General features: G+C 45.0%; 1 pseudogene; it reads right to left on the bottom strand.

The window, feature by feature from the left end:
- Positions 1–1,993: 1,993 nt before the first annotated feature.
- LOC141141381 (serine/threonine-protein kinase Nek7 pseudogene) lies at positions 1,994–2,978 on the bottom strand (annotated as a pseudogene).
- Between the last annotated feature and the right edge of the window lie 21,102 nt (positions 2,979–24,080).

Here is a 24,080-nt window from a genome sequence, read left to right as displayed (position 1 = left end):
GTTGGATGTGGGGATGAGGTAAGTTTTTTATATGGGTATAATCACACTGATAATAGCTACTTATGTGCAATATTAGGATCAGTTCAACTATATGTACCAATATGCACTGTAACGGAAAAATACAGACAAGCTACCAATAGAGAAAACTAGAGGCTCTGCCTTAATTAGTGCACTATACAAAATGCCATGTACTTCAAAATATCCCCATACAAACATATCTGCATAACCGCACGGTTGGTGTGCATCAGGGGTGGGGGTTGCTCAACAAACCACTGCTACTATTGCATATGTTACACCTGGATCAGACTGCATTAATCACAAGCCATATATACACCAGTTTTGAAATGGAGATCGCATACACGCATAACAGTTCAAAATATAGGAATTTCAGCAATTACATCTCAGTAGAGTATATTAGTCCCATATAATAACACTATGTCAGGTCAAGAACTCCCAGGGGTGACTTTGGTGCAGAAACAGTTGCCTGGTGACTTTAGTGCTCCCCCTTGTGACTGCCTACTCACCAGCTCCCGGAACCCCTACAGGGGTAGTACGCCTGTATTATGTTATGGATGGGACTCTCCACTTGCTGCTTACTGTGATGGGTGCCTCCGATTATATCCAGCTTCCAAACCCCTGCAGGGGTAGTGCGCCTGCAGTATATTATGGATAGAACTCTCCACTTGCTGCTTTCTGCGATGGATGCAAGTCGCATGGCAGCTCAGTTTCAGGGTCTTGGCAATCTTCTTTTTATAGCCTAGGCCAGGGATTTGCAATTAGTGGTCCTCCCAGCTGTTGCAGAACTACAAGTCCCATGAGGCATAGCAAGACTGACAGCCACAAACATGAGAGTGATAACACGAAATTTAACACCACCTCCCCATTCACACCTGAGACCTTGTAACACTAACAAGTCACATGACACCGTGGAGAGAAATGGCTAATTGGGCCCAATTTGGACATTTTCACTTAGGGGTGAGTTATTTTGAGGGGACAGCAAATTTACACTGTTATACAAGCTGTACACTCACTATTTTACATTGTAGCAAAGTTGTCACATGTAAAGATATAATAAAATTACAAAACTACAATTGCATAGCAAAATAATATGAACTAGAGCTCCCAATATTTATCAGAGAAACTATTTTACTGGCCAAACAAATTAATACATAAATTATGTACTGGTAAAATATTCCAGCCAATTATTGGTTTTGGTCCTAATGAGTTATTTATTAAAATAGAAGCAGTTAACAATATAGAAAGTGAAATAGGTAGCAAGTTCACAGCACAGAAGCAATGGCCAGGAATTGTCAGCAGGGTGATGGTCTCATGTAAGAGATGCACATCATAAAAAGTAATTTATTTGATTACTAAAAACTAAAGATATTTGAGAAAAAGGCAAAACAAAGCATTACCATGCACTATAGTTTAAATAAGCACAATGCTTCTCCTTTCGTTACCAAAAAAAAAGGAAATAAACAGCCTGGTAGCAAAAGGACTGGAGTTAAAGATGGTATTGACCAACCTCCAAATTAGCACGCCAATCCTATTTCATGTGATGTGCCAAAGACTGACCCATATTTACATGAAAATTACATTGTACCTTTTACATTACCGTTTCTAAATTTCACAGGACATGGTTATAAAGGAACATACTAAATTAAAAGGCACAAATTGCAGCTGAAAATAACATGGGTATTTCCTTTTTTAAACTATAGCTAAAGAGCACAAGAGATGTACTGGGCATTGTAAGAGTTTAAGGTGCTCAATTAGTCTGTAGTGAAAAATGCTGTTGACATGGCCTAAACCTGGCTGCAGAATGAGGGCAACTTCTTACAGTGCAAATAAAAAAGAAATAAAATAATGGTGCCTTTATATAAAAATTCACCAAAGCTTAACATTTGAAAAAACTCTGCTTACTATCCTAGAACTTGTTGGTAAAAAAAAAAACTTGTTCTAAAAATTTGCCCTCCTTCAACAGTATGTACGGCCTGGGGAAAAAAAAAAAAAAATCTTGAAACTGGTGGACGATGGGTCGGAGTGTCCTGATAAGAACTGTAATCTAGCTGCTGGTGGTCAGGTCGTGCATACGCTTTGCAAACTCATACCCATTGGTAACATCTGATCTTTTCTCAGGGTCCGGATTTATACAATTGTTCACCAGCATACATAACTCCTCAGAATAGTGATCAGACAGCAATGGTGGATAGTTGCGTTTCTCGATCTTCTTACACAAAGTACAGGTTCATCTTGTCTCCAAAAAATGGACTTTGTAGTGATGCCATCTCATACAACAGACATCCTAATGACATATATTGGATTTGAAGTTTTATCCATTTTCATGTAGCCTTCTGGGGACATGTAATAGAGAGTACCAACTAAAGAATGTGCAGCTGTGGTTTTGGAGCCGAAAAAGCGGCCCAAGCCTAAATCCCCCAGTCTCACCGCGCCATTGGCTGGTTTAATATCTCTGTTCGTGACACAGTGGGAATGCATATGTTCCAAGGCACTGCACAGCTGCACAAAATATTTCCAAACCGTCCTCTCAGGGATCAGCCGCTTCTGCTTCCTAAAATGCTTTATCATCCTAGATCCCCAGCATCTGCCAGTTCCAGGACTATATTCAGTTCATTGTCCTCAATAAACAAAGCCAAATATTTAATGACGTTTGGATTGGGTTAGTTGCTTAAGAAGGTCAATTTCTTTGATACAGTCAGCTCTTGCCTTGGCGCATCCATCAAATCAAAAATCTGAACTTTTCTTTTTAAAACAGGTACTCCATCAAAAAGGCATCTGGCTCTGTATACTTCACTGAACTGGCCCCTGCCAATTTTCACCTCAATCTGGAATTTGCCCAGCGTATTATACCTCATGTCTGGTCGCAGTGGCTTCTGTGGCTGGAACTGAGGCTCTGGTGGTCCCTGCATGGCCTGACACTGCTCTTCCATTATCTTAGCTGCACAAGCACCACAGAGCTCTGTACAAACCACCGCCGTTCTGGGCTGTCCACTCATCGCACGTACGCACTGACCGGGCTGCACTAAAAGAAAAAAGGATTTTCAACTGAATTAAAATAGAAGCGGTATTTAGCTATTAAATACCGTATTCAAGACCATCTCTCTTTGGCTTAAAAATGGGTGGAAATGCAGACTGTACTCAGAATTGTATTTACAATGCATATACATTTGATATAAAGCTAATTTAGAAAAAGGTTTTACAAATAAAAGGCACATGTTTGTGGATATTTATTCGGATTAAAGATCATCGATCTTTTTGGCTTAAAAATGACTGATGACATTAACTGTACTTGGCTCCATAGTAAAGGTAAATACAATTTAAATGACTTGATTCCCCCAACAACACAGTGACATTGTGTGACACAACACTGTGTTGATTGGAATCAACCATTTTTTTTTCCTTCCATGTGTGGTTGAAGGAAAGAAGATTGCATAACTTATGGCCAACCTAAGACACATATCCCCCTCATTTTTGTAGGCATTTCTTGCATGATTTCAGGGACAAGGAGTAAAGGGAATTCTTCCCAAAAGGGTGCAGGCAGCAAAATACAGATAGTATTCAGGTGGTTCTAATATTTTCCTACTTTATCAAAACTGAAAAAAAAAAAAATGGGCCTTCTATACATAACATATACAGTTGTGAATAGTGATGGTCATGTATAATGTCTCTTTTGGTCCTTCTCTTGCCATCCTAGCCTGATCCACAGCCCATTAAAATTGAAAACCAGATGGAAAAACACAAGACCATGACTGACTTACCTAGGAAATGCAGTCACGTTGAGCTCAGTTGGATGGAGAATCTTTTCCTGTAGGACAGAAAATGAATTCAGTCTGGTTAGTCGCTTTTGAAATCAGCTCTTGTAGGATCCAAGCTACTTTGTCAGTCAGATCTGAGGAGAGGGGCAGCCCGGGCAGTCACATGAGCGGGATGTATTGTACTGTGAAATTCGCTATTAAGTTCCATTTTTTTTTTTTTTTTTTTTTTTTTTTTTAAAAAGCACATGCAGTGGGGCACTTCATTCATTGTAACTTCATTTTTAAAACACTGTACTTTACTTACTGTTGTTAAAATTACTATGTGTTTGTACTCTACTTACACCTCCCGCTCTTTGCTGACAGTTCCTTGGGCTTCCCCTTTGCACATTCCACTGTTAACTCCTATGCCCCGTACATACGGTCAGATTTTCCAACGTAAAATGTTCGATGAGACCTTGTTGTCGGAAATTCCGACCGTGTGTAAGCTCCATCAGACATTTTCCATCGGATTTTCAGACCGTGTGTAAGCTCCATCAGACATTTTCCATCGGAATTTCCGTCACACAAAATTTGAAATCTGGATCTCAAATTTTCCGACAACAAAATTCGTTGTCGTAAATTCCGATCGTGTGTACACAATTCAGATGCACAAAGTTCCATGCATGCTCGGAATTAAGCAGAAGAGCCGCACTGGCTATCAGAAGAGAGGCGGGGCTGAGAATTCCCCGCTGACGTCAGGAGAGACATGAGACGAAAGAGACGGGCCGGGCAGGGCAGTCACATGAGCCGGATGTATTGCACTTCATTTTGCTCGGCTCGTCGTACGTGTTGTACATCACCGCGTTCTGGACGTTTGGAATTTCCAACAAGATTTGTGTGACCGTGTACATGCAAGACAAGTTTGAGCCAACATCCGTTGGGAAAAAAAACATGGATTTTGTTGTCGGAATGTCCGACCGTGTGTACGGGGCACTAGTGTGCTGGAAGGTGCAAACAGGAATGCCAAGGAACTGTCAGCACCAGTGGCGGCCCGTGCATTGTGGGGGGGGGGTTAGTGAAGTGATGGCTGGATTTGACTGGCACAAGTGGCTGCATTTGATGGGCACAAGTGGCTGCGTTTGATGGGCACAGTGGCTGCATTTGATGGGGAAGGTTTAGTATTTTTCAGTTTGTTTGCGCCCCCTCAAAAATTTTGAGCACCAGCTGCCACTGGTCAGCACAGAGACAGTACAGGGAACTTCACAGGGCTGTTTGTCAGCTGTGGATTGTAATCCATCCTGACCTCCCAGCAACAGTGTGTGTGAACGCCTGTACCCTGTAGTGCACCGGATTAGTGCACTTTTTAAGGGAGTGAGGTTATCTTTAATTCAAAGCGGAGTTCCAATCAATTTGATGTTTATTAAAAGTCAGCAGCTACAAAAAAAGTGTATCTTCTGACTGTTAATAAAAAGACACTCACCTGTCCCACAATCCAGCGATATGGCCACCCAAACCCTCCCTTCTCTCCCCCGTCTGTCCACGGCGCTGGCAATACTACTGTGGGAATCCGGCTGTGACAGCTTGCAGCTTCACAGCCGGGTACGCATGTCTCACTGTGCTTGTCCTGCATAGCCGGGCAATCTTTTGGGACCTGTGATGTGTCCCAGAAGATTGCAGGGTGAAAGGGCAGCCTAGGTGGCCCAAGCGGAAGTGGGAGCTCGTCGGTAATCATGATGCATTCTGATGCATCGCGGAATCAAATCGAATCATTGACCAAGTAATCGTAATCAAATCGTGAGACCAGTGAAGATGCACACCCCTAATAAATAAATATATACACACAGTGCATTCAGTGTAGACTATATATACAGTGCAGGCAGTCTAGTATATACAGTATCTCCCAAAAGTTAGTACACCCCTGACATTTTTGTAAATATTTTATTATATCTTTTCATGTGACAACACAGAAGAAATTACACTTTGCTACAATGTAAAATAGTGAGTGTACAGCCTGTATAACAGTGTAAATTTGCTGTCCCCTCAAGATAACTCAACACACAGCCATTAATGTCTAAACTGCTGGCACAAAAGTGAGTACACCCCTAAGTGAAAATGTCCAAATGGACTCAATTAGCCATTTTCCCTCCCCACTGTCATGCAATTAGTTAGTGTTATAAGGTCTCAGGTGTGAATGGGGAGCAGGTGTTCACCGCTCCAGGATGATTACCTCTCCTGAGGTCAGCTGTCTCCACAGTTAAACAGGGTGCTGGCTCTGTTTGCAACAGAGATAATGGAAAAAAATGAAAGGCTGCATAGCCGCACTCCAAATATTCACTTTTATTGAAAAAGTAAAATCAAGGCATCAAAGGTAAGTACAGACTAACTACACTGCTGCTGACATATTTCATACCAGGCACGGTGCTTAGTCATAGCTAGGGATGAGCTTCGTGTTCGAGTCGAACCCATGTTCGACTCGAACATCGGCTGTTCGATCGTTCGCCGAATTGCGAACGTTATGGGCCGTTCGCGCTAAATTCGTGTGGCGCGTCACGGCCCATAATTCACTGCGGCATCGCAGTGCATTGCTGGCTGATGATTGGCCAAGCATGCACTATGACCCGCATGCTTGGCCAATCACAGCGCCGTCAGTAGAGAGAGCTGTAATTGGCCAAAGCCAGGGTGGCTTTGGCCAATTATGGCTCAGGGGATTTAGTACACACCCCACACTATATAAGGCCGCCTGCACGGCGGCCCTGTGTAGTGTGTGTTCCGGTGTGCTGAGAGATAGAGAGAGAGAGAGACAGTGTCATTTGATTTGAGTTAGATAGATTAGGCAGAACAGTCAGTCAGTTAGCTGCACTTACAGTGTATTGTGTATATATATGCATCCCAGGTGTTGCATATATATATATACACTGTATTCAGTTTAGCTAGATCCGTTCCTGTTATCTTCTATCTAGACTATTTACATTTAATGCAGTGCGTCCTGCTCACAGTGTTCAGCTAGATCCGTTCCTGCTATTTACATTTAGTGCAGTGCGTCCTGCTCACAGTGTTCAGCTAGATCCGTTCCTGTTATCTTCTAGACTATTTACATTTAGTGCAGTGCGTCCTGCTCACAGTGTTCAGCTAGATCCGTTCCTGCAATTTACATTTAGTGCAGTGCGTCCTGCTCACAGTGTTCAGCTAGATCCGTTCCTGCTATTTACATTTAGTGCAGTGCGTCCTGCTCACAGTGTTCAGCTAGATCCGTTCCTGCTATTTACATTTAGTGCAGTGCGTCCTGCTCACAGTGTTCAGCTAGATCCGTTCCTGCTATTTACATTTAGTGCAGTGCGTCCTGCTCACAGTGTTCAGCTAGATCCGTTCCTGTTATCTTCTAGACTATTTACATTTAGTGCAGTGCGTCCTGCTCACAGTGTTCAGCTAGATCCGTTCCTGTTATCTTCTAGACTATTTACATTTAGTGCAGTGCGTCCTGCTCACAGTGTTCAGCTAGATCCGTTCCTGTTATCTTCTAGACTATTTACATTTAGTGCAGTGCGTCCTGCTCACAGTGTTCAGCTAGATCCGTTCCTGTTATCTTCTAGACTATTTACATTTAGTGCAGTGCGTCCTGCTCACAGTGTTCAGCTAGATCCGTTCCTGTTAAATTCCTACTGACAGGCAGGCTTGTCTGGTTACAGTATATAAAGCTACCTGAAGAAAATTACAGGTGTTCTATTTGATCCTATTAGTACCACGGTCAGGCAGCTAGACTATTTACATTTAGTACAGTGCGTCCTGCTCACAGTGTTCAGCTAGATCCGTTCCTGTTATCTTCCTACTGACAGGCAGGCTTGTCTGGTTACAGTATATAAAGCTACCTGAAGAAAATTACAGGTGTTCTATTTGATCCTATTAGTACCACGGTCAGGCAGCTAGACTATTTACATTTAGTACAGTGCGTCCTGCTCACAGTGTACAGCTAGATCCGTTCCTGTTATCTTCCTACTGACAGGCAGGCTTGTCTGGTTACAGTATATAAAGCTACCTGAAGAAAATTACAGGTGTTCTATTTGATCCTATTAGTACCACGGTCAGGCAGCTAGACTATTTACATTTAGTACAGTGCGTCCTGCTCACAGTGTTCAGCTAGATCCGTTCCTGTTATCTTCCTACTGACAGGCAGGCTTGTCTGGTTACAGTATATAAAGCTACCTGAAGAAAATTACAGGTGTTCTATTTGATCCTATTAGTACCACGGTCAGGCAGCTAGACTATTTACATTTAGTACAGTGTGTCCTGCTCACAGTGTTCAGCTAGATCCGTTCCTGTTATCTTCCTACTGACAGGCAGGCTTGTCTGGTTACAGTATATAAAGCTACCTGAAGAAAATTACAGGTGTTCTATTTGATCCTATTAGTACCACGGTCAGGCAGCTAGACTATTTACATTTAGTACAGTGCGTCCTGCTCACAGTGTACAGCTAGATCCGTTCCTGTTATCTTCCTACTGACAGGCAGGCTTGTCTGGTTACAGTATATAAAGCTACCTGAAGAAAATTACAGGTGTTCTATTTGATCCTATTAGTACCACGGTCAGGCAGCTAGACTATTTACATTTAGTACAGTGCGTCCTGCTCACAGTGTTCAGCTAGATCCGTTCCTGTTATCTTCCTACTGACAGGCAGGCTTGTCTGGTTACAGTATATAAAGCTACTTGAAGAAAATTACAGGTGTTCTATCCCAGCTTAGTGCAGCTACAGGCCATTAGTATGTCTGGAAGGCCAAGAAGGAGAGGCAGACAGTCACAAGCCAATAAGAGAGGGCAAGCAGGCTCTGTGTCTAGTGCTGGTCGTGGAGACGGTGCATCCTCATCAGCACGTGGCCATGGGACACGCTTGGCCTTTTTTTCGGCAGCTGGCCGCGTTGAGCCGCAACATGCGGAAGACTTGGTCGAGTGGATGACCAAGCCGTCCTCATCCTCCTCATCCTCTCTCACCCATGCCCAGGGTGCTTTGTCTGGCAAAGCAGCGGCTTCTTCCCTCAGCTCAATGTCATCAGTGACTCCTTCCCTAGCTCCACCATGTCCTCATGAGGATTCCCTCGAACTGTTTGACCACAGTGTTGGGTACATGCTCCAGGAGGATGCCCAGCGTTTGGAAGGCTCTGATGACGATACTGAGCTCGATGAAGGCAGTAACATGAGCGCGGACAGAGGGGGTGCCCAAGAAGGACAGCAATCTGGCAGTCATGCTCCCCCTGCTGCAGCATACTGCCAGGTTTGCTCCAGTGATGAGGAGGGAGGGGATGATGAGGTCACTGACTCAACGTGGGTGCCTGATAGGAGAGAGGAGGAGGAGGAGGAGGAGGAGGAGGAGGAGGAGGCGGCAGCACATCACCAACGAGGCAGGATGCCCTCCAGGGGCCAGCCTAAGGGCAGCACATTGACTGCATCACACCCCAAAGCTCCACATGTGCAGGGCGCTGCAGTCTGCGCGTTATTCAAAAAGTTCTTTGGTGTGGGCCTTTTTTGAGACGAGTGCATCAGATCGCACCGCTGCTATTTGCAACATATGTCTCAAGCGTATCTCGCGTGGCCAAAACATCTCCCGCTTGGGTACCACATGCTTGACCAGACATATGTTGACCTGCCATGCAGTTCGTTGGCAAGCGTATCTAAAAGACCCACACCAAAGAACAAAGAGGATCTCTCCTTGCTCCTCATCAGCTGAGATTTCCAACCCCACTAGACCTTCAGTCCTCTCTGAGACCTGCAGTGAGAGGAATGAAGGTGTAGAATTAGGTGTGTCACAGCCAAGTACTTGTGGGCAATCTGCTTTTGGTACACCGACGTCAGATTGTACCAGGCAAATTTCCCTGCCCCAGCTGCTGCACCGCCGAAAGAAGTTTGCTCCCAGCCATCCACATGCCCAGCGGTTGAATGCTAGCTTGGCAAAATTGCTAGCACTTCAACTGCTGCCTTTTCAGTTGGTAGACTCTGCCCCCTTCCGTGAGTTTGTGGAATGTGCGGTTCCTCAGTGGCAGGTACCCAAACGCCACTTTTTCTCACGGAAGGCGATTCCGGCTCTCTACCGGCATGTGGAAGGCAATGTCCATGCCTCGCTGGACAGGGCGGTCAGCGGTAAGGTGCATATTACCGCTGACTCATGGTCCAGCAGGCATGGACAGGGACGTTACCTAAGTTTCACGGCGCATTGGGTGACTCTGCTGGCAGCTGGGAAGGATGCAGGACAAGGTGCAGTAGTGTTGGAGGTTGTTCCGCCACCACGCCTCCAAAATGCTGATTGTGACACACCTCTCTCCTCCACCCCCTCCTCTTCTTCTTCCTCCATGGCCTCTTCCTCGGAACCAGCGGTGCTCCGTAGGCGTTCAAGGGGCTTCGCAAGTACGCAGGCCAAAAGATGCCATGCGGTGCTTGAGCTGGTGTGCTTGGGGGACAGGAGCCACACTGGGGCAGAGGTTCTGTCAGCTCTGCAGGGGCAGGTTCAGAGGTGGTTGACGCCACGCCAACTTAAGGCAGGAATGGTGGTTTGCGACAATGGCACCAACCTCCTCTCTGCCCTCCGACAGGGACAAATGACCCATGTGCCCTGTTTGGCTCACGTCCTTAACTTGGTGGTGCAGCGGTTCTTGGGCAGGTACCCGGGCTTACAGGATGTCCTGAGGCAGGCCAGGAAAGTCTGTGTGCATTTCCGCCGGTCATATAATGCCAGTGCTCGGCTGACGGACCTCCAAAAGGAGTTTAACCTGCCCAAGAACCGCCTAATCTGTGACATGCCCACCAGGTGGAACTCAACGTTGGCCATGCTGCAGCGGCTGCACACGCAGCAGAGGGCCATCAATGAGTACCTGTGCGACTATGGCACCAGGACAGGGTCAGGGGAGCTTGGTTTTTTTTCCCCACGCCAGTGGGCCATGATCAGGGATGCATGCACTGTCCTGTCACCATTCGAGGAGGCCACAAGGATGGTGAGCAGTGACAGTGCATGCATCAGTGACACTGTCCCCCTTGTCCACCTGTTGGAGCACACGCTGCGTGGAATAATGGACAGGGCACTTGAGGCAGAACAGAGGCAAGAAGAGGAGGACTTCCTTAGCTCTCAAGGCCCCCTTTATCCAGACAGTGTTCCTGCGTGCCCGCCGATCACACAGGAAGAGGACGAGGAGGAAGAGGAGGAGGAGGAAGATTGTGTCAGTATGGAGGTGGAGCCTGGCACTCAGCATCAGCAGCAGTCTTTAAGGGATCAGTCCCAAGAAACACATGGACTTGTACGTGGCTGGGAGGAGGTGGCTGCGGACCATGTCGTTCTTAGTGACCCAGAGGACTCCGGACCAAATGCCTCAGCAAACCTACGCTGCATGGCCTCCCTGATCCTGCAAAGCCTGCGTAAGGATCCTCGTATTCGTGGTATCAAGGAGAAGGACCAATACTGGCTGGCAACCCTCCTTGATCCACGTTACAAGGGTAAGGTTGCGGACCTTATCTTGCCATCGCAGAGGGAGCAGAGGATGAAACATCTTCGGGAGGCCTTGCAGAAAGGTCTGTGCAACGCGTTCCCAGAGACTGGGAGGTTACAAACTCCTGTTTCTGGACAACGTGTTGCTGAGGCTTCGGTCAGTCAAAGAAGGAGCGGTGGAGAAGGTGGCCGTCTGACCGATGCGTTCAGACAATTTTTTGGTCCGCAGCCCCAAGGTATGATCGGTTCCAGCAACCATCGCCAGCGTCTGTTTTACATGGTGCAGGAATACCTAGGGGCAAGATCAGACTTGGACACCTTTCCCACCGAAAATCCTCTGGGTTACTGGGTCTTGAGGATGGATCACTGGCCAGAGCTTGCACAGTATGCAATTGAGCTACTGGCCTGTCCTGCATCCAGCGTTCTTTCGGAACGCACATTCAGTGCTGCTGGAGGCGTGGTAACCGATCACAGGGTGCGTCTGTCCACCGACTCGGTCGATCGGCTGACCTTCATAAAAATGAATGAGTCTTGGATCACCACCAGCTACCAAGCACCTGATGCTGATGTAACCGAATAATTTTTTTTGAAATCTCAGATCCCTTCAAAGACTGCCTATGCTGATGCTGAGTGACTATCCCTGAGTAATTATCCTCTTCCTCCTCAATCATCACGCTGATAGCTTGTAAGAACATTTTTGGTTCTGGGCGCCACCACCAGTGCCTAAGGCACAATTTTTCAGCCCCTGTTTAACAGGGGCGTGTAATTACAATTTTTGATGTAATACTTTGCAGCAGGGCTCGTTCCTGCATTCCAACTAGAGTGTCTGTGAGGGGTTGCAGTGTTGTGGCACCAGCACCAGTGCCTAGGGCCCAATTTTTCTGCCCCTGTCTAACAGGGGCGTGTAATTACAATTTTTGATGCAATACTTTGCAGCAGGGCTCGTTCCTGCGTTCCAACTAGAGTGTCTGTGAGGGGTTGCAGTGTTGTGGCACCAGCACCAGTGCCTAAGGCCCAATTTTTCTGCCCCTGTCTAACAGGGGCGTGTAATTACAATTTTTGATGCAATACTTTGCAGCAGGGCTCGTTCCTGCGTTCCAACTAGAGTGTCTGTGAGGGGTTGCAGTGTTGTGGCACCAGCACCAGTGCCTAAGGCCCAATTTTTCTGCCCCTGTCTAACAGGGGCGTATAATTACAATTTTTGATGCAATACTTTGCAGCAGGGCTCGTTCCTGCGTTCCAATTAGAGTGTCTGTGAGGGGTTGCAGTGTTGTGGCACCAGCACCAGTGCCTAAGGCCCAATTTTTCTGCCCCTGTCTAACAGGGGCGTGTAATTACAATTTTTGATGCAATACTTTGCAGCAGGGCTCGTTCCTGCGTTCCAACTAAAGTGTCTGTGAGGGGTTGCAGTGTTGTGGCACCAGCACCAGTGCCTAAGGCCCAATTTTTCTGCCCCTGTCTAACAGGGGCGTGTAATTACAATTTTTGAAGCAATAATTTGCAGCAGGGCTCGTTCCTGCGTTCCAACTAGAGTGTCTGTGAGGGGTTGCAGTGTTGTGGCACCAGCACCAGTGCCTAAGGCCTAATTTTTCAGCTCCTGTTCAACAGGGGCATGTAATTACAATTCTTGATCTAATATTTCACAGCAGGGCCCTGTGAGGGCTTACAGTGTTGTGGCCACAGCAACACCTAAGGCCCAAATTTCTGCTGAGTATATAGGGCAGGACCCTACTTTCAAACATCTAACTTACAAACGACTCCTACTTGCAAACGGAAGGAGACAACAGGAAGTGAGATGAAATCTACCCCTAGGAAGGGAAATTCTCTCCTGTAAGAGTTAATATGGGAAAACAATTTCTCCTTTCCACTGATGCTTTCCAATCCTTGTTCCACAAAAAAACCCAAATTTTCAAAAAACATTTTTCATTGGGACAAAAAAGTGAGGTGAAATCTTCTGAAGAGGAGGAAAGACAGCAAAACAAATGTCACAGGGGTGATAACCCTTCCCTATGTTTTCCAAAAAGCTTAGAAAAGATTTTTTGGCTGGAGCTAAACACGTTAAAAATGTTCAAAATTACAAACAGATTCTACTTAACAACAAACCTACAGTCCCTGTCTTGTTTGCACCGCCTGTATACTGCTGTTCAGAGTATATAGGGCCTGGTGGCCCCACACCTTTCCTTATTTTAATTTGGGTGCGGGGTTCCCCTTAATATCCATACAAGACCCAAAGGGCCTGGTAATGGACTGGGGGGTACCCATGCCGTTTGTCTCACTGATTTTCATCCATATTGCCATGACCCGACATGACATTAAACCCGCAAGCAGTTTTAAATGAGATTTTTTCCTTTAAAAATGACATTTGGTGCAGGGACTGTTCTAAACATGGGAAACATGCGTCACTTTACAGGCATACTATAGACACCCCCCAGGTACGATATTTAAAGGAATATTTCACTTTTTTTTTTTTACTTTAAGCATCATTAAAATCACTGCTCCCGAAAAAACGGCCGTTTTTAAAAGTTTTTTTTGCATTGATACATGTCCCCTGGGGTAGGACCCGGGTCCCCAAACCCTTTTTAGGACAATACCATGCAAATTAGCCTTTAAAATGAGCACTTTTGATTTCGAACGTTCGAGTCCCATAGACGTCAATGGGGTTCTAACGTTCGTGCGAACTTTCGGTCCGTTCGCGGGTTCTGGTGCGAACCGAACCGGGGGGTGTTCGGCTCATCCCTAGTCATAGCTAGAGTGCTGAATTTACATACAGACATTATATACACCTGAGTAATTAAACAAATAGACAAGACATGTATCCCATAAGTAATGTAATTGGAAGCACCTGTGAACATCTAAAATCCAAAGTTTAACCATTAAACAGATGGAAAAACTCTCCATCCTGGAGATTCCACATATCAAAGATATATGTAATAATAAAGGACACACTTAGAGAAAAGAGACACCGGTGCAACCTAAAAAAGAAAGACACAACATATATTTTTTATTACATACAGTATTATTTTATATCATGCACCAACAAATATACAACGAGGGAAAAGACCAAGACGCCCATCCCCTGTGTATTAATACTGGTGCATGTAGCTCAAAGATATCTAATCCAAAAAAAGATGATACAATCCCTCCTCAATATTAGTTCATATCCATATAATCCTGCAGTGACAAAGTTTAGATGACTAAAATTCTTCTATTTTTCTATTCACTGCTATAAAAAGTAAGAAAGAAAAATAGAATGGGGAGCAGGTGTGTTAAATTTGGTTTTATTGCTCTTAGTCTCTCATACTGGTCACTGGAAGTTCAACATGGTACCTCATGGCAAAGAACTCTCTGAGGATCTGAAAAAAGAATTGTTGCGCTACATAAAGATGGCCTAGGCCAGTGATGGTGAACCTTGGCACCCCAGCTGTTTTAGGAATACATTTCCCATGATGCTCAACTACACTGCAGAGTGCATGTGCATCATGGGAAATGTAGTTCCAAAACATCTGGGGTGCCAAGGTTCGCCATCACTTGCCTAGGCTATAAGAAGATTGCCAAGACCCTGAAACTGAGCTGCAGCACAGTGGCCAAGACCATATAGAAGTTTAAGCCCGGGTTCACACCTATGCGAATTAGATGCGGCTTACACCGCATCTAATTCGCAGGACATTTTAAAATACATTCATATGAATGCATCTGGTTCACATATGTGCGTTGCATTCGCACTGCGCATTGCACAAAAAACGTGTGCGTTTTTTGGGCATTGCAGTGCGAACTACAAGCCTATTATCTCCTATGGGAACGCATCTGATTCGCAGATGCATTGCGTTCTGAACAAGGAATTTCTACTTCTCCTCACTACATCTCCCCCTCTACCCCCCCCTCCCTCCCCCTCTCCCTGCTCTCTGATACTGAGCAAAAACGCAATGAATTCTTTGAACAGGAGATTTTTATCTCCCCAGTGAAACCTGAGCTTCAATTCGCACCGCACAAGTGTGAAACAGGGCTTACAGTACAGGTTCCACTCAGAACAGGTCTCACCATGGTCGACCAAAGAAGTTGCGCGCAAGTGCTCAGTGTCATATCCAGAGGTTGTCTTTGGAAAATAGACGTATGACTACTGCCAGCATTGCTGCAGAGGTTGAAGGGGTGGGGGGGTCAGCCTATCAGTGTTCAGACCATACGCCGCACACTGCATCAAATTGGATGTCCCAGAAGGAAGCCTCTCCTAAAGATGCACAAGAAAGCCCGCAAACAGTTTGCTGAAGACAAGCAGACTAAGGACATGGATTACTGGAACCATATCCTGTGGTCTGATAAAACCAAGATAAATGTATTTGGTTCAGATGGTGTCGCTGTCAAGCATGGTGGTGGGAGTGTCATGGTCTGGGGCTGCATGAGTGCTGCCGGCACTGGGGAGCTACAGTTCATTGAGGGAATGCCAATATGTACTGTGACATACTGAAGCAGAGCATGATCCCCTCCCTTTGGAGACTGAGCCGCAGGGCAGTATTCCAACATAACGACCCCAAACACATCTTGCTAAAGAAGCTAAGGGTAAAGGTGATGGACTCGCCAAGCATTTCTCCAGACCTAAACCCTATTGAGCATCTGTGGGGCATCCTCAAATGGAAGGTGGAGGAGTGCAAGGTCTCTAACATCCACCAGCTCGGTGATATCATCATGGAGGAGTGGAAGAGGACTCCATGTGAAGCTCTGGTGAACTCCATGCCCAAGAGGGTTAAGGCAGTGCTGGAAAATAATGGTGGCCACAAAAAATATTGACACTTTGGGCTCAATTTGGACATTTTCACTTAGGGTTGCACTCACTTTTGTTGCCAGCGTTTTAGACATTAATGGCTGTGTGTTTAATTATTTTGAGGGGACAGCAAATTTACACTGTCATTCAAGCTGTACACTCACTACTTTTTCATTGTAGCAAAGTATAATTTCTTCAGTGTTGTCACATGAAAAGATATAATAAAATATAAAAAAAATGTGAGGGGTTTACTCACTTTTGTGACATACTGTGTGTGTGTGTGTGTGTGTGTGTGTGTGTGTGTGTGTGTATATATATATATATACACACACACAGTCCGTGTAGTGTGGCTGTATATAGTGCAGTCAGTGTACAGTATATATTACAGTGCAGTGTACAGTATATAATACAGTACAGTATATAGTGCAGTCAGTGTACAGTATATAATACAGTACAGTCAATGTACAGTATATAATACAGTTCAGGCCGTGTAAACAGTATATAATACAGTGTACAGTATACAATGCAGTGCACTTGGTGTACACAGTATATAATACATTGTGTACAGTATATAATTCAGCGTAGTGCGGTGTGAAAATAAAAATCCCCATCATGTCCGGAAGACCACCAAGGAGAGGCAGATGCTCACAGGCTACTAAAAGAGGGCAAGCAGCCTCTGTGTCTACAGTGAAAAGTGGTGGTCACGGACATATTGCATCCCCTACAGGCAGGGCACGCGTGTCATTTTTTTTTCTGCTGCTGGCCGTGTTCTTGAGCTACAATAGGCAGAAGAATTGGTGGAGTGGATAACTAAGCCATCTTTATTCTCCTCCTCCTCCGTCACCCAGGCTCATACTAGTTTGCCTTCCAACGCAGCTGCCGAAGCGGACTATTCCACCGGCTCCTTGTCCACAGTTACTCCTTCCGTAGCCCCACCATCATGCATGGAGGAGTCATCACAATTATTCGACCATAGTGTTGGTTACATGCTGCTGAAGGATGCGCAGCAATTTGAAGGCTCCGATGTTGGTTCCAAGATTGGGGAAGGGAGTTACGTGAGCCTAGAGAGAGGAGGTGCCACAGAAGGACTAGCAGTCATGTTCCCCCAGCTTCAGCATACTGCCAAGTTTGCTCCAGTGACGAGGAGGGAGAGGATGAAGAGGTCACTGACTGTACTTGGGTGCCTGAGAGAAGAGAGGAGGAAAGTGAGGAAGAGGAGGCACAAGTCCAACGAGGCAGGATGTCCTCCAGGGGCAGCCACTATTGCACTACAGAGCTCCACAGGTAAAGGGGGCTGCTGACTCCCCGCTGACTTCCAAAAGTTCTTTGGTGCGGGATTTTTTTAACACGTGCAGTAGATTGCACCATTGCTGTTTGTAATCTATGTCTAAAGCGGATCAAGCGTGGCCAGAACACCAGCCGCTTGGGCACCACATGCTTGACAAGACATATGATGACCTGCCATGCAGTCCATTGGCAACATCACCTGAAAGACCCACATCATAAAAAAAGGCAGACTTCTCCTTGCTCCTCATCTGAGATTTCAACCCCTACTATACCTCAAGCCCTCTCAAAAACCTGCACTGAGAGGAATGAAGGTATAGCAATAGGTGCCACAAGTACTTGTAGCCAATCTGCTAGCAGTACACCACCTGTTGATTTCAGCAGGCAAATTTCACTACCCCAGTTGCTGAACCATAAAAAAAATACTGTCCCAATCATCCCCATGCTCAGCGTCTAAATGCTAGCTTGGCCAAATTGCTAGCACTACAACTGCTGCCTTTTCAGCTGGTAGACTCTGCCCCTTTTCGGGAAGTTGTGGAATGTGCTGTACCACAGTGGCAGGTTCCAAAAAGACATTTATTTTCAGCTCTCTACCGTCACGTTAAAAGGAATGTTTTGGCTTCGTTGGACAGGGCGGTCAGCAGCAAGGTTCATATTATTCATATTACCGCTGACTCATGGTCCAGCAGGCATGGTCATGGACGTTACCTTTCCTTCACGGTGTACTGGGTAACTCTGCTGGCAGCTGGTTAGAATGCAGGACAGGGTTCAGTGTTGGAGCTTGTTCTGCCACCACGCCTTTAAAAAGCTAGTGGTGATTGTGCCACATCTGTCTGCTCCACCCCCTCCTCTTCTTCCTCTATGTCCTTCTCTGCTGAATTGTTCTCTGAACCAGCAGTGGTCCCTAAGCGTTCAAGGGGCTACGCAAGCAGTCAGGCTAAAAGATGCCATGCGGTGCTTCAGTTGGTCTGTCTAGGGGACAGGAACCACACTGGGGCAGAGATTCTGTCAGCTCTGCAGGGGCAGGCTCAGAGGTGGTTGACGCCATGGCAGCTTGAACCAGGAATGGTTGTATGCGACAATGACACCAACCTTCTCTCCGCCCTCCAACAGGGACACTTGACACATGTTCCATGCTTGGCACACATCCTGAATTTGGTGGTGCAGCTGTTCTTGACCAGGTACTTAGGCTTACAAGATCTGCTGAGGCAGGCCAGAAAAGTCTCTGTGGTAATTTCCGGTGGTCATACAATGCCAGTGCTCGGCTGGCTAACATTCAACGGGAATTCAACCTGCCCACCAACCGCCTCATTTGTGACATGCCCACCAGGTGGAACTCAACAATGGCAATACTGCAGCAGCTGCACACACATCAAAGAGCCATCAATGAGTACCTGTGTGAGTATGGCACCAGGACAGGCTCAGGGGAGCTTGGCTTCTTTTCGCCACGCCAGTGGCTACTGATAAAGGATGCATGCACTGTCCTGTCACCATTTGAGGAGGCCACAAGGATGGTGAGCAGCGACAATGCATGCATCAGTGACACTGTGTGCCTCTAGTCTTCCTGCTGGAGCACACACTTTGTGTAATCATGGACAGGGCACTTGAGGCAGAACAGTGGGAGGGAGAGGAGGACTTCCTTTCCTCTCAAGGCCCCCTTTATGCAGATAGCATTCCTATGGGGCTATCAAACACACAGGAAGAAGAGGAGGAGGATTGTGTTAGCATTGATGTAGAGGATAACATGCAGCAGTCTTCAAGGTATGGTTTTTCAGTCCCCAGAAACCCAAGAAGTTGTACATGGCTGGGAGGAGGTAGTTCCTGACAATGTCATCTTTAGTGACCCAGAGGACTCAGAATATCATGCCTCTGCAAACTTGCGCTGCATGGGCTCCCTGATTCTTCAGAGCCTGTGAAAGGACCCTAGGATTCATGGTATCAAGGAGAGGGATCATTACTGGCTGGCAACCCTTCTTGATCCACGTTACAAGGGTAAAGTTGCAGAGTTTATCCTGAATTCGCAGAGGCAGCAGAGTCTGAAATATCTTCAGGACGCCTTGAAGAAAAGTTTGTGCAATGCCTTTTCAGACCCTGGGAGGTTACCATTTCCTGGTGCTGGACATCGTGTTTCTAAGGCTTCTTTCGGTCAGAGGAAGAGCAGTGAAGAAGGTGGCCAGCTGACCGATGCCTTTTAAACAATATTTTAGTCCTCAGCAGCCAGGGCTGATAGGTTTAAGCAACCATTGGCAGCGTCTGCATTATATGGTGCAGGAATATCTAGGGGCAAGAGTAAACTTGAAGACCTTTCCAACTGAGCATCCACTGGGTTATTGGGTCTTGAGGATGGACCACTGACCAGAACTTGCTCAATATGCAATCGAGCTACTGGGCTGTCCTGCATTCAGCTCGCTTTCTGAATGGACATTCAAGTTTTGCTGGAGGGTTTGTAACGGATCAAAGACTGTGCCTGTCCACAGACTCCGTTGATAGGCTCACATTTATAAAAATGAATCTGTCCTGGATCAGCAGCTATCAAGCCCCTGATGCTGATGTATCTGATTGAATTTGCTAGGGATCTGGGATCCCTTGAAGACTGCCTATGCTGCCCATCCTATTCCTGAATCTTTATGATGCTAGCTTCCAACAATATTTTTGGTTTAGGGCACCACCAACACCCAAGGCCAAACTTTTCTACACCTGTTTCACTGGGGCATGTAATTTACGTTTTTAAATACATTTTTAACTGCAGGACCCGTTCCTGCACCCAACAAGAGTAACTGTGAGAGGTTACAGTGTTTAGGCACCACCAACACCCAAGGCCCAATTTTTCTGCATCTGTTTGACTGGGGCATGTCATTTCAATTTTTGAAATAATTTTTTACAGCAGGGCCCGTTCCTGCACCAATTTTTCTGCAAAGTGTATAGTGCAGTCCGTATAGTGTGTGTGTGTGTGTGTATATATATATATATATATATATAATGCAGTCAGTGTAGTATATATAAGTGCAGGGTATATAGTGCAGAATATATAATACAGTGTATTAAAGTGGTTAAGGGGAACCATATGACAGAACTAAGAAAAAAAAAAATCTGGTATAGATTTTAAGGGGAACTCCACGCCAAAAAAAAAAAAACAGCGTGGGGCCCCCCCAAAATCCATACCAGGCTCTTTGGGTCTGGCATAGATTTCAACTAGAAATAGAACTCCATGCAAAAATTTCAAAAACAAATTGGTGTGGGGTCCTCCCCAAAATCCATACCAGATCCTTATCCGAACAAGCAGCCTGGAAGGCTTGCCCTTAACATGGGGAGGGTGCCCCCCAAAGCACCTTGTCTCATGTTGATGGGGACAAGAGCCTCTTCCCGACAACCCTGGCAATTGGTTGTCTGGGTCTGCGGGCAGGGGGCCTATCGGACTATGAAAGCCCCCTTTAACAAGGGGACCCCCAGATCCCGGTCCCCCCCTTATGTGAATGGGTATTCGGTAGATTGTACCCCTACCCATTCACCAAAAAAAGTGTCAAAAAGTAAAAACCACAACAGACAGTTTTTGACAATTCCTTTATTATAAAAGAAAAAAAGTGTCCTGCGATGTCCATTCATCTTCAATCACGCCGTCCGACGGACAAGAAAAATAGGGAAAAAAAAAGCGCCACCTCGATGGGAAGCCTCCCGGCGACTGCTGTCTCTTGGCTGTGATAGCTGTTATATAGGCAAGGGCGGGGCCACCCAGTGATGAAACCAAGTGACCCCATCCTGTCTGACGTCATGGGACGTCAGATAGGGCGGGCTCATCGGCTTATGTCAGGTTGCCCTGCCCTTGCATATATAAGAGCTGTCAAAGGGAAAAGACAGCAGTTGGTGGGAGCCCTCCCATGGAGGCGGAGTTTTTTAAAATTTTTTTTCTTATTTTTCAGGTCCATCGGGTGGCGTGATTAACAATGAAAAAAAGGGGGGGGGGACTAATGCGCAAACCACAAGGAAAGAAGGAACTAAAGGAACTAACTGGGCAGCTGCCAACATAAGTGTTCTCACACCAAAGGGAATAATGTTAAAGGGATACGAATGTGGCGCTAACCAAAAGATGAATAACAGTAATGAGCCTTTGGAGATACCACCACAGGTAAATCCAAAGCAACAAATAGCATCTTTAAATTAATGTCTCCTAAACAGTGTATAACCAAAGATAAATAAACCAATGCTAAAACAGTTAATGAGAATCTTTTCCTCCAAACAGTAAGCAGCAAGCAGGAATACAGGTGGCTAGAAGCAATTAAGGAAGATCCTACTATTAACCTGACAGGAATAACAGGTAGAAATCAAGCATTAAGGCTAAAATATTAAACAATCAAAGTGATGATGTGGCGTCAGAGGGTAGAATAATAAATAAATTAATAATAAAAATTACCAAGTGTAAGAACATATTAAAAAAATACATGTAAAATAATAAAGTGTGTCACATCTAGATGAGACTGAATGTGCGAAATCAGCAAATAAATGTGCAAACAACGGCAGAAAAGTGAAATAATAATAATAATATTCCAAATAATTGGGGTAGGATATGCAACTAGGCAAAAATAAAGTGATCTGTGCGATGATGACAAAAACGAGGTTCTGCCAAAAATAACAAAGTGAATGGTAACTAAATGTGCAAAAATGCTAATAAACATGTGCAAATACAGCAAAGTGTAATAAAGAGTGAAAAACAAGTCCAAGGATTGTCCAAAAAAGAACTAAATAATCAGATGGTGAAAAGATCCAATAAATTGTTGAGAGAGATCCCATACACAGTGTGATCCGACTGTGGCAATCTCCCTCAATGTGAATTACAATTCATCCAGATAATTCGGTGACACCGTGCAGCCACTATCCAGTATGCGTGAACAAATGGTTCCCCCAGCCTCTCACCTTTATATAAGGGCAAAGTAAGCCTTAATGACAGGACACACTGGCCGATCCGCTCCCGATCTCCCTTAGTGGCACCGTTCCTATGGCTTTCTGTTCACTCCACCAGATCCATATCCAAGGCGCCACAAACTCTCAGCCCAATACCATTAGGCAGTATATGAGGAGGAAAAGGAGGACTCCATAGTGTAGTAATTAACATAAAATCATGTTTAATAAAAGTAATGCACTTACAGTTAATTGGTTCACAAACAGCGTTTAAATAAACAGTTTCACGATCTCGGCCACGACCGGAAACACAGAATAATGCGTTGCGTCACTGATCACGTGACTTTCTCCAAGAGTATAGAGTCCGGTGTAAGGAGGAGACTTAATAAAGCAGAGCTGTTGTCATGGTGATCCTCATTAGAAGGACTAAGCTTCAAACTACAGTAATTAAAATCAATGCCAGTCTATATAAAGTAATACTAATTGACAAAAATACATGTAAACTGAACTCGTTTAACAAATAGCATTAAAAAATTACGACCGCCATAAATGCACATCGCCACCTGCTGGACAATTCAAGAAAAGACTCTCATCTATACTGACTACACATAATTCCTATTGCATCAAGCAAGCACATATGAGCAATAGCATGCCATCTAGTGGATGTCTCGAGAAAATACCAGTCTTAATTTAAAATACCTAAATTAATTTACATCTTCATAGAACAATTCTTAAATAAAGATTAATATTAGGATCAAGTACAATACTATACTAAGTAAAACGGGAACAAGTACCCTATGAGAATCAATATATTATTCCAACATACAATTATTATGAACAATTGAGAAGAATTGATGAGGGAGGGAGAACACCCAGAGAACATTATGAAAGAGGGAGAACACCAAACTATCGTTATGAAAGACGAGATAGGACCCCAGTGCGTTTTTTAGAAATGAGACGCCGGGATTCTCCCAGGCGTCATCAATTGGAGAATGAACCCCGAAGATAAAGCAGAAGGAGCCCAGATCACAGATCAGGCAAAGATTTGAGAAGGGGAGGAAGAAACCAGAAATCACTGAGAGACCAAGGCAGGGAAGGGAATGGAAGGAGATCTCAGAGAAGAGTTTCAGAAAATCCATCTGGAAGAAACGCAAACCAAGGCGTGGATGCAGAGCAGGAGCAAAGAAACAGAAGAAGAAGAGAGTGATAGGAGAAGGGTTAATAAATATTAGTGGAGCGGAGCTTACAAAGGATGAAATTAAAGTATTAGATATAAAATAAAAAAGGAAATACCATCCAAATAGGTCATGAAGTTTGCCACCATCCCTAATGCAAGGAAATAAGATAACCACCTCAAAATAGTAGGTGGGACTTTAACGGCAACAAAGTAGTAAAATACAATTTTATTGATACAAATATACAACAAAATACAAAGCAATATAAAGAATCCACATAATAATCAAGTATTATATGCAAAAAAGGGTTAAAAATATGAATATGCTGGTGTAATGATCGAAGACATATATATTCTCGTGCAGTCTTCCACTTGGACCTACGCGTTTCGGGACTGAATAAAACATCCCTTCATCAGGGGCAACTTGTGGGAAGAGTCACACTGTATAATAAAATGTAGATTTAAGTAAGTATACATCATATACATTACAACAACTGCTTCTATCACAGACCATTCAGCCTAGTTAGTTCACAAAAAGGGGATACAACATACCCAAGCATATTCAGGTTGAGAAGCTCACTGCCAGGTCCCGGAAGCAAGCCCGTCAGAAACGCCCCGAAATACCACAAGGGAATGGGGCGTGTGACTGGCCCCGCCTTATCCACACTGGTCCACCCGTATGACACCAATTTTGGCAAGACCCAGCTAAGGAGAGATTACCAATGTCTTAGATGAAACATAAGTTGATGTCTAGGAAGA

Source organism: Aquarana catesbeiana, linkage group LG04 (genome assembly GCF_042186555.1).
Source record: "Aquarana catesbeiana isolate 2022-GZ linkage group LG04, ASM4218655v1, whole genome shotgun sequence".
Lineage (NCBI taxonomy): Eukaryota > Metazoa > Chordata > Amphibia > Anura > Ranidae > Aquarana > Aquarana catesbeiana.
The sequence above is the reverse complement of the archived record's forward strand: the minus strand, read 5'-3'. Positions and strand labels throughout refer to the sequence as shown.